Source organism: Mastigoproctus giganteus, unplaced genomic scaffold (assembly GCF_048544385.1).
Source record: "Mastigoproctus giganteus isolate SK-2022 unplaced genomic scaffold, ASM4854438v1 scaffold_15, whole genome shotgun sequence".
In the NCBI taxonomy this organism is placed as follows: domain Eukaryota; kingdom Metazoa; phylum Arthropoda; class Arachnida; order Uropygi; family Thelyphonidae; genus Mastigoproctus; species Mastigoproctus giganteus.
In genome coordinates, this window is record NW_028328292.1 from 1,916,108 (window position 1) to 1,928,202 (window position 12,095).

At 40.5% G+C, this 12,095-nt stretch overlaps 1 protein-coding gene across 1 annotated transcript in view; it reads right to left on the minus strand.

Annotated features, from left to right (window-relative positions):
• LOC150074907 (peroxisomal trans-2-enoyl-CoA reductase-like) overlaps window positions 1-12,095 on the minus strand; it is a 136,426-nt gene that overhangs the window by 103,835 nt on the left and 20,496 nt on the right. The gene's annotated exons all lie outside the window — the stretch shown is intronic.

Genomic DNA, 12,095 nt, shown 5'->3' on the forward strand with positions numbered 1-12,095 from the left:
TAGTGTTATGTTTTGTTGTGTCTCTGTCTGCTTGGCCGCAGAGCCCCTAGTGAGACCCCACGTTGCCCGCCGCCACCACTGGGAGGTGAGCCAGGCTGTCCATTATACTCTGGCTGGCCTTTGCCAGGGTTGCCTGAGCTTCCTGACAGAGGCTAAGTTAAAAAAAAAAGGGGGGGGGGGACATAGAACAGGGGTACAAGTTAGAAGGAACAGAAAGAGGGAAAAGGAGGACGGGCTGAAGTTGAGGAGCAGTCCGCTCTTTGTGAGGTGAAAATAGGGGTCTGGGAGTGGGAGTTAAAGTCGCAGGGGACAGGTGCCCCTCCATGATCACTAGAGGCCAGTGGACTCTGCATCGCGCACTCAGTTCTCCAGAGTGTCAGCAATCCCGCACCAGAAGGTTGTTTCAATGTAATTTCAACAAATTGCACCTGTATAGATTGTCTTGAAACTCTACAAGGATATACAGTCATCTATTACCATTAAAGATGTGAGCCAACAATAAGCAGAGGATAAAGTGCCATCCACATCACAAGGTAACTTGTACCACATATATATATATATATATAGAGGAATGCCTGACTCTCTGTGTTATCAGGCAATACCAGATAATAGATGACTCTCATCATGAAGTGCAATACATCACTTCGCATATTGGCAGCCTTAAGTGGAAAGCCACGTTTAATCTCCAAAGCACAACTCCGGCAACTCCCCCATCTCTTCTAACATGCAGTATAAGTCATGTCTTTTGACATCATAATGCATACACCATGGTGAAATCCAATATTCCTTATGTTTCAAGGGAACAGCTTTAAAACAGTTTTCACAGACTAGCCTCTGACCAAACATATCAATAATTTTCTAGGCGACATCTAGATTAACTAGCATATGATCTTGCTGCTTCTACTCTGCCAGCTAGTGACTGGTGGGAGTTCAAGAGTATGCAACTTGTTAGCAGTATGTAATGTGGCCATGTGGTGAGGGAACCTCCCAGTGATGCTGCTAGTGTTCCAGATTAGCATCACTGGAATCTAATGCCCATATCTTCATTCCAAAGTTCCATGCACCACAACCTGTGGAAACTCAGAAAATGGGAATCTAGTGGTTGAGGGACCCTAGACCTAATACACCATTGTCCTCCCCCCCCCCCCAACTTCGACAATATAGATCCCAGAATGGCCCAACTAGAATCAATGTGTGGTTCTTACTGCTAGAGTAAACTGTTTGTTTGTTTGTTATTTGGTTTTTAGGAGCATTAGCAACTAAGGCCATATTGCTCCGGGATATGCGGTGGTCATTCCCTGACCTTTCCGCATCCTCCGTATTTGGTGGTGACGGGCTCGAACCCCGGTCTAATCAAGAAGCGTGTGCTATGCACTGCTGCTCCTTCCCACCTGGCTACGGAAGCGCCTAGAGTAAACTGCATTCCAACTGACCTCCTTCCCTTTGGTCCTGGGACAGAGTCAAGACTTACTGGGAGTGAGAGTACGATGGCCTAAACAAACTTGGCATCATTTGCATATACAGTATCTGCTAGTTTGCAAATGGGCATCCTTTGTATAGCTCTGTGGGGGGGGTGAGGTACTTAGGGCATTTGAAACTTTTCTTTACTCTTATGAGTAATTTAAATCCTTCTTCTTCTGGGGACCCATCTGGCAAAAGACCCAGAACTGAGGCTACACCATCAGTGACACCACTTTTTCCTCATTCTCAATTCCACTAAAAAGCATGGCAATTGGGAAAATATCACTCTTCTTCTTCATCTAGAAAGGATTAGAAGGATTGGCAGATCACCAAAATCTGTAAAAAGGCTGTTTTCTACTGCTCTTTTAGTTGAAGCCTCATGTCTCAAACATGCCCAGCAAATTCTGAAAGTTCCACTGATGAGGGGATACCTATTATCACAATCCCCATAAAAATCTGAACTCTTTGTGAGGTGTCATTTCAAAGTAAGATCTTCTTCTTGTCTCTGAAGAAGAGCTCTGCTCTAAATTGAAGGTTCAAGGTGTGACAGCTGTCAATGAATATTGGATAGGATAGGACAAGGATAGGAATCTTGTTCCTACTCAAGTTCTTATCATTACCCCACAATTCAGCACACAGTCTCAAAGTTCCCAAGGCAGGCTACTTAAACTGCCCAGTAAGCAATTACATTCCAAATCTACTGAAGAGTTTTTAGTGCCAAAAGTATGGCCACTTGCAAATAGCCTGTAGTGGAAACACTGCCTGTGCACTTCTGTGACTAAGGCATTAATGTGCCAAGACCATGACATAAAAAAGTATAAAAAATAAAAATTTCAGCAACATCCTTCAAGATTTAGGAAGTTACCTGATCAAAAAATATATAAGCATAAAAATTAATAAAAAGGTGGTATTTGAACTAAAAATAAATGCTCTAAATTATATATAACTACATGAGTAGTTAATAATTTGTGAAAACTTAACAGTAGTTGACACAGAATCACTGTCAGATAAAACTTGACTGGGTGTATAAGGCTCAGTCATATGAGTAAAAGTAGTAAAGCATATATTTTGTGTACTGATAGAATTTGCACTCTTGAGTAAAATATGTTGATAATATGGTGTCAAAGGACTTGCACATAGGAGGGTCATTAGCCCTTGGCTGAAAAGAATGTGTAAAATGGCTGTATTGTATGCAGAGCCAAGCTAGAACAACTTCCTCTTTACAATTCATGCGCAGACAAGACTGCCATGTTTTTATTACACGCTTAATGTGGTATAATTTGTTGGTGTTTGTCCTTGCCACAAATCTTTCCATTGGAAAATTAATGTATTACATATATTATTTATTTTTTTTTTTAGAAAACCCCAAACACAAGTGGTATTAGAACCTATAGTACTTAGTACCATGCATGGGTTGGAGATTGAGAAGATGAAAGAAGATATTTGTTGACATTAGATTTGAACTTCTGTAGACTGTCATTTTCAGGAAATATGTATGAAAGAAGTTGTTCCAGAAAACAGCAATTCATTGAATACACGAAGAAGATGAAAAGTTGGTCCTGTGAATTGAAAGTCAGACAGTAAATGGATGTTGGCGGTACATGTCCTGACTGTTTTGAAAGAGAGAGCAGGAATTATACAAGCCAATTCAGAAGAACAGTGCTTATGGAAGTATCTATAGAAAAGGCATGCAGCAGAAACAGTACATCTATGAGACAGCGAGTGGAGAGACTGTTAGAGAGGAGTCATTCATTAACCTAACTGCCCTCTTCTGAATGGAATCTAGAAGCCTGAGAGAGGTTTTGGGAGCACTGCCCCAGATGTGGAAACAGTATTCCATGTTAGGGCAGATTTGCAATTTGTACAGAGTGAACAGCTGTTTGGAAGAAAAGTAACGTCGAGAGCGAAATAGAAAAAAAAGTTTTTTGAATTCAGAGGAAGCAACATTTGTAATGTGCTTGTGCCAAAAGAGATTAGAAGTCAGGGTAATCCCCAAAAGAGATATATCATCTTGCCTAGAAATTGGAGTGTCACCAAAGATAAGCATAGAGCAGAAGAATCCTTTTTGAGAGATATAAAACAGGACTGGGTTTTAGAAGGATTGAAATCAACTAAATTGTCTTTGCCCTACTGGAGGATTAACTGGAGATCAGCATTTAAGGAATTGGTAGCGGATATTCGAGAAGTTGAAGCTGATTGAGCAGGGAGGTTTCTCAAACTGGAAGGTGGAATGCAATGTGCTATCATCAGCAAAACTATGGATAGGATTTCCATTCAATCGAAGAAGGTCATTAATATACAAGAGGAAAAGAGAGGGGGAAATAACTGAACTTTGGGGGACACCAGCATTAGTGGAGAAGTTAGAAGACAGAGAGCCATCTACCATCACCCTCAGTGAGCTATCAGAGAGAAAACTGGATAATCAGTTATTAAAAACAGTTGGCAAACCATAAGATGGAAGCTTGTTTAGAAGACCTTTATGCCAAACATGATCTAAAGCCTTTGAGATGTCAAGAGCAACTACTTGTGTTTCACAGAACCTTTGCATTGAAATAGCCCATAAATGGGTAACATAAGCCAGAATATCACCAGTAGATCAACACTGACAGAATCCATGCTGGTGATTGTTGATCAGATGGAAGGTTTCTAGGTAGTTTAAGAGTTGGCGGTTAACTGATTTCTCCATTACTTTAGAAAGAGTAGGAGTAATTGCAATGGGACAATAATTGGATGGGAGTAATTTGTCACCCTTTTTAGGAACTGGATATGAGCAAATTTCCAATCAGAAGGAAAAACACCTTTGAAATAAGAAAGTGAAAAAAGGTGGCAAAAACAGGAGTAAGTTCAGGAGCACAGGTTTTGAGAACAAGTGGAGAAATACCATAAGGACCTGGAGCTTTCTTAGCATCAAGTTCATCAAAATCCTTCTGACATCCTTTTGACAGAAGACCACAGGAGGCATTGAATGGAGCATGTTGGAAATGGTGGGAGTTGTTTTACCAACAATCATTAATACATGAGTTGAAAGAAAAATGAGATACTAGCAGGTCAGCTTTATCCTTGGCTGAAGTGACAATAGAACCATCTCGTTTTGACAGAGGTGGGAGCAGAGATGGGCAAAAATGGGCAAAAATTGCTGCAAATAGCTTTGGAAAGAGACCAGAATGCTCACCTACCATTAGGGCAAGAAGCAAGTTTTCTGCACTTAGCCTGTTCAAAATCTAGTTTGGACTGATTAATAACTGCTTTACAATTGTTGCTAGCATTGGTGTATGCAGAAAATGAAACTGAATAATTGGAAGCCAATTACCACATGCAACATTCTTCTCATGAACAGCCTTTGCACATTTATTGGAAAACCATGGTTTAGATAAAGGATGAGATTTTAAAGTGGAGTGTGGAATAAAGGATTCCATTCCTACAAGAATAATTTCACTGACACGATTTGAGCAAACGTTGACATCAGAAGTTTTGAAACAGTAATCCGACCAAAGAAAAGAAATCTCACAGGTCATCCCATTTTGCATTCTTGTAATGCCAAACAATACAAGGTTGGGAATAGCCATGAGCTCAGATCACAACTTGATAATTGGCACCACTGGAGAAGAGCCAATTACCAAGTTGTGATCTGAGGTACGTAAAGGATCATTCACTTCGACCATGTACTTAGAAGGGTTGTTTGTGAGAAAAAGATCATGCATGTTGGCTGTATGGTTAGGATTGTCCTCTTTAAGGTGCTGAGAGACCAAATTTTTTGTAGGAGTCAATTTTGCTGCAGTAGCAGCCAAACCTTTTCCTCAAATACCAATGTGGCTAGGGATCCAATTGAAGGTTTCAAATTCCAGTTCATAAAGAGGCTGCATCATATACTTAACTCAAGACAGACTCCTCATCCAAGGACTGGACTCACTTGTCCAAGTGAGTTCAATATCATATTGCTGATAAAGCCAGTAACATGCTGAAAAAAATCAGTATATACACTAGACTCCCGCTAGTCCGAACTAATTGGGACCGAGCCCTGTTCGGATTAGCAGAATTTCGGATTAGCCAAATAACTGCAATAAATGCAGAAGCAAGCAGTAAAACAGGTCTGGTTTATTAAGGAATGAATGTATAGTAAGCCTACTAGCGTTTGTACGTGAGCGTAACACACTGGAAGCAAACTCCCCCCTCCACGCTATGACTAATTGGACGCGACATTGTGCATTAAACGTGAATGTTTATATCTTCGCTCTACATTACATTTTATAGTTTAGTTTAGTTCAGTCTGCTGCCACAATGGCCACGAAACGGAAACACACAACGTGTATGTTGAAAGATAAGCTGGAAGTTTTGAAAAGGTTGGACAAGGGGGAAAGTGCAATGAAATTAGCAATAGAGTTTGGAGTGGGCAAGGCCACAGTAACTGACTGGAAAAAAAAACGTGCAAAGATCGAGCAGTTTTGTACCTCTACTTCAGAAAAATCAGTTGAAAATCGACAAACAGTAAGGCCCTCAACGTTTGACAAGCTTGATGAAGCCTTATTCACGTGGTTCACTCAGGAAAGAGGAAGGGGAACACCCCTAAGTGAACCTCGTTAGAGAAAAGGCCATTCATCTCAACAAACTAATGAAAGGTGATGAATCATTTAGTGCGAGTACCGGTTGGTTTGATCGCTGGAAGAAGCGCCATGGGATTCGCCAGCTAACAATCACCAGGGAGCAATTATCAGCTGATCATGCTGCAGCAGAGAAATATTTGGGTGAGTTCGCTGATTTGGTATCACATTATTCACCTCAGCAGATATATAACGCTGATGAGACAAGTTTAAATTTTAAGGCTTTGCCCACAAAAAGTCTAGCATCTCAACAAGAAATGTGTGCCCCAGGTTTTAAAATGAATAAGGAGCGAGTGACGTTGATAGCTTGTAGTAATGCTTCAGGAAATCACAAGCTACCTTTGATGATGATCGGTAAATCAGCGAAGCGGAGAGCTTTTAAAAATATGAACATTAACAATCTTCCAGTTCATTATAAAAGTCAAAAAAAAGCTTGGATGAACAGACAGCTTTTCATTGAGTGGTTTCATAATCAATTTGTCCCAGCAGTGAAACGTTTCAGCAATGAAAACGATTTGCCACCTCGTGCCATTCTCCTCACAGACAATGCGCCGTCCCACCCAGACGTTTCCGAGTTGACATCAGAGGATATAAAGGCAGCTTTTTTACCGCCTAATGTAACACCGTTATTACAGCCCATGGACCAGGGGGTGTTACAGTCTATCAAGCTTGCATACAGAAAGAAATATCTTAGGTCCTTGATAGAAGATAACACCAATTCACTTTCTTTACATGAGAAAATGAAACAAGTGAACTTAAAAGATGTTGTATATTGGGTTGCTGAGTCTTGGAGGGTTTTAAGCGAGCAGTCCATACAAAGATCATGGAAGAAATTATGGCCCTCTCTCAGCTTTGTCGATAGCTCTGACGAAAACAATGACATAGAACAATTAATTCAGATCGTACAGGAAATTCCCGGGTGCAAGGAAGCAATAGAATCTGACGTTAACGAGTGGATTGCAGCGGATGGAATAGGTCATGAAAACCTGTCGGATGAGGACATCGTGGCAGCTGGCACCCAAGAAGACTCCAAGCAGAATGATGACGAGCCCGGTGTTTCTGCGGAACAACTTGTGTCGCACACAGACGCGACAGCGGCCCTTGACCTCGCTTTACGCTACTTAGAACAACATCCCGGCGCTACACCGGCAGACTACATGTTTATGAAGCGGTGGCGAAACATAGCATCATCTAGCCGATTTTCATCGTTACATCAAAAGAAACTAACAGAGTTTGTTACTTCTGAAAAATGACTTTTGTTCCTGTTTTGGTTTGTAAGTATAGATCTGTAATTTTAATAGACCATGTCAAACACTGATTTATTAATTTTGTATTAGTACAGTACTACAATATAATACAATTGTTTTGTGGAATTCTAAATGTTTTTGTACCATTAATGCCATTTAAATTTAACTGGAAAATACAAAAAACGTATATTTTGCGAACTAAAAAATTTCCTCTCCGCTTACTGAAACGTGTTCGGATTAGGCGGATGTTCGGATTAGCGGGAGTCCACTGTATAATACACCAGCAGTATTGGCAAGTTCTTATGTGATCCAAAGCTAACTCTATGGTATGCGACTCTGCAGTGTATATGCTGCATTCACAGTTAATCTTCTTGGCCATAGCAGTGTTTGAAAACAGCAGCTGGTCCCACATATTTCTGACTTCAAGTAATCTGCATAAACTGGCAAGAAAGATGTTTAGCTGTGTGCTGAAAGGGTGTAGCAGATATAGCAAAAAGCAGAATATCAGATTTTCTCAAGCTATTGTTGGGATATCAGAGATATGATGTCACACATATATAAAGAATGCAGAATTGGAATTTGGGGAGTACAATGTGGACAGCGTTGATAGGAAGGGAGATGGGGTTATGCCATTAGCTAAGAAATGCACAAAATCTAAGGAAGTGCAGCCAGTTGACATAGGTGGACAGTGCAGTGTTGAGTCAGTTTACTGAGACATAAGCACTGTGAAAGCAAAATTGAGAATAGGAGTGTGTTATAGGCCTAATGACTTTGATGACTATAATGAACAACTGTACAGAGAAATAAAGTGGGCCAGTAAATCAGATTGTCTTATAATGGGGGATTTCAATTTCCCACATATTGACTGGGACTTGTGGGTCGGCCACTCATACACTAGCAAGGCTTTTGGATGATTGTTTTCTATAGCAGCATGTTCAGAAAGCAACCAGAGAGAGTAATACTCTATATCTGATTATCAGTAGTGATTCTTCATGCATTAAGAATCTGCAGATAAAGGATCCACTAGGTGGCAGTGATCACAATGTGCTGATGTGGGATTTACTAAAAGAGGTAACTGCCATCAGGGGTAAAGGGAAGATTTGTTTGTTTGTTTGTTTGTTATTTGGTTTTTAGGAGCATTAGAAACTAAGGCCATATTGCTCCGGGGATATGCAGTGGTCATTCCCTGACCTTTCTGCATCCTCTGTATTTGGTGGTCACGGGCCCAAACCCCAGTCTAATCAAGAAGCGTGTGCTACGCACTGCTGCTCCTGCCCACCAGTCTATGGAGGTGCCGTAATGGGAAGGGTTTTTGCTTTTGTAAAGGTGACTATGGTGGTATGAGACGGTCTTTAAATTCTATACAGTGGGACCAAATGATGATGTTACCAACAGCAAATTCTAAATGGGAAGCATTCAAAGAATTAAAGCTACTAAAGAATGGAGGCTACTAGGCTTTTCATACAAACTAAGAAATATTGTTCAAGGTTTAGGCCTAAATGGATGTCAGATGAACTAAAGAGACATGTAGTAGAGAAGAAAAATGCATGGGATACATATAAATTAACAGGTGACACAGAAGCCTAGGGTAGATATAAGCTGGTCTGTAATCAAGTCACAAAGGAGGTTGGGCAGGCAAAGGCAGATTACAAGAAATCTTTGGCAAAAACAACAAAGAGTTCTTTACTTACATAAACTCTAGAAGGAAGGGGATGAATTAGATTGGTGCACTTGATATCAATGGTTCAACTGCTGATGATCCTGCTCAGGTAGCTAACAAACTGAATGAGTATTTTGCATCAACATGTACACATGAGGAGTTATTCTGGGAAGGAAATGCCAGAGGTGTATTAAACTCTGGTAGTGAGATAAATGATTTTGTAAATAATGAGAGCAAAGTGATGCAGAAATTGTTTCAAATAAACATAAGAAAGACACCTAGGGTGGATGGGATCTATCCAGTTTTATTAAAGGAGGCAGCAAAGCAAGTAAGCAAACCCTTAGCCATAATTATGAGAACTTCCTTGGACTCAGGAAAGGTACCCATGGACTGGAGATGTGAAAATGTGACCCCAATTCACAAAGGAGGATCAAAGGGTGACAAAAGTTTCCTAGCAATTCAGTGAATCTCCCCATATTAAACTTTACAAAGGCAGCCACCACATGGGCTCCCCATAGGGCAGTCTGAATGTGTTTTAGCACATGGCACCGTTTCGGGGCTATTTGGCCCTTCTTCGGTGGGTGGGTGGGTGGGTAGGTACCCAAGTGATGCAATAATGGCAAAACAGTTATGAAGTATAACTCCACAATATGAGAGATGCCTGATGGTGTATGATGTATTTAGACTAAGATGCATTTAGGGCTAAAGCCTCAAGCTGCGAGCAAATTTAGACTATGTATATATTAAGAGCAATAGCATCATTAATACGCAGCCATTTCTGAATAAACAGAATATTTATAAGGCAGCATCGTTTTAAGTTATATCTCATATTGTGAATACCTTCACAACGAGCCTTAAACACTTCAATCAAGTCTCCTCTCTAAGGTACCTAGTTTCCAAGCTCTGCAATCCACATATTCGAAGTCTTTCCTCATATGGATGCCCTTTTTCTGATCTCACCAGGCGAGTTACCAGTCTTTGGACCCTTTCAAGAAGCACAATGACTTTCTTTAGGTGTGTTCTCCATACTTGAACACAGTATTCCAAGTGTGGTCTTTAGACCACACTTGGAATACTGTGTTATTGAGATAAGGACATCATAATGGGATTATGATGACCTTATCTCTACTAGCAATTGTTCAATAAATCATTGATAGGATACCATGGGCCCTCCTTGCAACCAAGTCTACAATGCTTGCAGAACTTCATGTCCATTCCTGAAGTCTGTCTAGGTCACTCTAAAGCTCTGCTGTTTTTTTTTTGTTTTAGTTAGTTGTTGGCACATCGGTTTCTGTGGCCATAATGCACCTCCCAAGGTTTTTGCAGTACTCTGATCCAAGCCCGAGGCGGGATTCGAACCCGCAACCTTTGGATTGCCAGGCAGGCACTTTATCCACCCGGCCAGCCCGTCGGCTAAAGCTCTGCTTGGTGGTGATCAATAACTACTCTACTAATCTTTACATCATCTGCAAATTTAGACATCGCACTCTCGATCCCTTCATCGATGTAATTTATGAAAATCAAAAACAACAGTGATCCTAATACTGATCCTTGGGCAACCCCAATTCTTACATCAACCCAATGTGAGGAATACCCATTCATCACAACCCTCCGCCTCCTGCCATGAAGTCATTCAACTATTGATCTAAGGATTTTCCCTCCGATTCCAACCTGTTTCAGTTTACAGAGTAACCACTCATATGAGACCGAGTCAAATGTTTTGCTGAAATCCAAATTAACCATGTCAAAATTATTCCCCAATTCCAGTTCTTGAGTGACCCTGTCAAAATAGCTAACCAGATTAGTTAAACATTTTCCCTTTACAAAACCATGCTGAGTATCTTCAGAATTCCATTTCTATCTAAGTGATCCTGAATTCCATCCTTGATCATAGTCTCCATAATTTTCCCCACTACTGAAGTTAGACTAACCGGCCGGTAATTTCCCACTTCACTCTTAGAACCGCCCTTATGTATTGGAGATACATTGGCACTTTTCCAATCCAACAGAATCACTCCCGAGTCCAGTAATGCTCTCATAATTCACCTCAATGGTTCAATGCACTCACTTGCCGCCTCCCTTAAGGTTATAGGGTAATTGCCATCAACCCTAGGAGCCTTACTGGCCTGTAGGCTCAAAAGTTTTTTCATTAAATAAACATGTGAAATTTCAACATCACTAATTACATTTTTTTCAACTTCACTCCCATAATTTCTCATTGACGTAAAAGACTTTTCTTTATAAATATCGATGCAAAGTAACTGTTGAGTTCATCTGCAACATCAGCTGGGGTATCTAATACTATCCCACGTCCATTACATAAGGGTCCAATCTGGTTTGTCCTTCCCTTCTTTGCATTTATATATGTGAAGAATTCCTTATCCCCACAGTTTGCTCTGTTTGCCAGCAATTTCTCATAATCTACCTTTGCCAGCCTAACCTTTTCTGTGACACTATTACAGGCTTCAGTACTTTTTATTGCTCTGTAACTTTTCCATGCCATCTTTTTCTGCTCAGGTAATCTGGCAACTTCATTATTCATCCAACTTGGAATCCTCCTTGTTGAGTAATTTTTTTATGGTATGTAAGAATTCAAGGCTTCTGTGATTAATGTTTTAAACTTATACCACAATTCAATTGTATTCGCTCTCTGTGAGATATCTACTCAGTTAATAGAGGCCATGTAGCACCTTAAGGCATCATAATTTCCTTTCCTGAAATTATAACCCATTCCTTTGCCTTAACTACTGCTACTTATCTCTCTTCATCGTGGACCGTAGAACTCCATGATCACTTGCTGCTACTGGTTCCTGTACTGTCAGCCCTATTGTGTCATTGGTTCATGGGTGATGATGAGGTCTAGAGTATTCATTTCCCTGGTACTTTCCCTGACATGTTGTTACAAATAGCAATCATCTAGTTGATCTAAAAATTTTGTCCCCCATGTGGAGTTTCCCTCCCATTTGATCCAATCAATTAGAGGCAAATTAAAATTACCCATTATAAGACATTCATGCTTACTTGCCCATTCCATTTGCAGGTAGAGGCTCTCATTATAATCTTCACAATCACCTGGCCTGTAGATTACTCCCACTCTCGTAATACCTTTGCTTCCAACTATCTCACACC